We start from the raw sequence: 1,352 nt of genomic DNA, 5'->3' as shown, positions 1-1,352 counted from the left end.
AGCCCCCAATAAACTGATTTTAAAAAGAAACGTGGGCCTGCAGATACTAAAGGAGACAAGGACTTTGCTTCAGATCTGACACAGAGAGAAAGCCTTCCCCCCAGAGTCTGAATTTGGATCTCTAGCCTCCTGAAGGACGAGAGAATGGATTTCTGACATCTCCAGCCGTCCCCTGTGGTGTCTCTGTTACAGCAGCACTGGGCTGAAGCAGGCTCTGGGTGACAGACAGTCTTTCCTGACCTCCCAAACCACACATCGCCAGTGGACGCCCTGAGGCATCATGCCTCCCCTCAGCTCCACTTCCTAAGGAGCTGTCACAGCATTCAAGTGTAACCAGAGAAGGAATGGAGAACTGAGGAGGGGTGCCCCCAACAAGCCACCCAGGTCCCAAGACCTTGTTGCTCACGGGAGACTCCTCAAAGAGTCCCCGGAGGGCCGGCATGCAGGGTGTAAAGGCCTAAATCAGCCTTGACCGTAGTTGCTCCACTACCAGCAGTTCACTGCTGCTCTGGCTGGGAGTGCGGAGCCCAGACACAGCCAGGGCCCGGGTCTAGAGAGGTCCTCCTCCAGCAATCGCAGCGTGAGTGGTCAGAGCGGGGGACCGGGGACACCCAGAAAAGGGCTTCCCCTCTGGAGGTGGATGCTTCTGTAAAAAGCTCCGGGAGATGCTACCTGTCCCAGCAGAATCTGGAAGGTTGAGTAGGAGACACTCAGGTGAAGACGTGGTAGGGGGCGCTCCAGGCAGAAAGCAGCATGTGCCAAGGCTCCGTGGTGCAAGCAAGCCCAGTTGGTACCTGTGAGGGCAACGGCCGGGCAGGAACTGGCTGTGTGGGCAATGAGTCTGGAGAGGTCCCAGGGGATCCCATTCGACCTTCTTCTGAGTCCTCCATAGACATAACGTCGTCGTCGCCCAGAGAAAGGGTGTTGCGTGAAACTGTTGAAAAGTGGGGAACCAACCAAATTGAGTGAATTGATTCCTATTGTTAAGCTTACTTGGGGTCTTGAGACTTGATCGTGATTGCTCTGTAAGGAAGGCCTGGAGACCCGGGGCGTGCAGACAGTTTACACAGGTGGCTGCTAACTGAAAGGTGGGGCGTTTGAGTCCACCATGAAGTGTCTGCAAAAAGAAAGGGCTGCCAACGCCGTTCATTCACAAAGACCGTGTGCTGGGTCCCCCCACGTTGGGGAGTAGCAACTGGGCTCTTAAGGGGTCATGAGCAGCCAACTGAGACGCAAGGACTGGCCTCTCACTGCCCACAGGAACGACGAATGAAGAAGACAGAAGATGCATTGAAAGAATTACTCCAACGGACTAAGAGGCCCTAGGAACAGCAGTAGACAGGACCCGGAGA

Source organism: Echinops telfairi, unplaced genomic scaffold, assembly GCF_000313985.2.
Source record: "Echinops telfairi isolate 266 unplaced genomic scaffold, ASM31398v2 ScPeMD7_7410;HRSCAF=8448, whole genome shotgun sequence".
NCBI classification, from domain to species: Eukaryota; Metazoa; Chordata; class Mammalia; order Afrosoricida; family Tenrecidae; genus Echinops; species Echinops telfairi.
Note: the sequence above shows the minus strand (reverse complement) of the source record.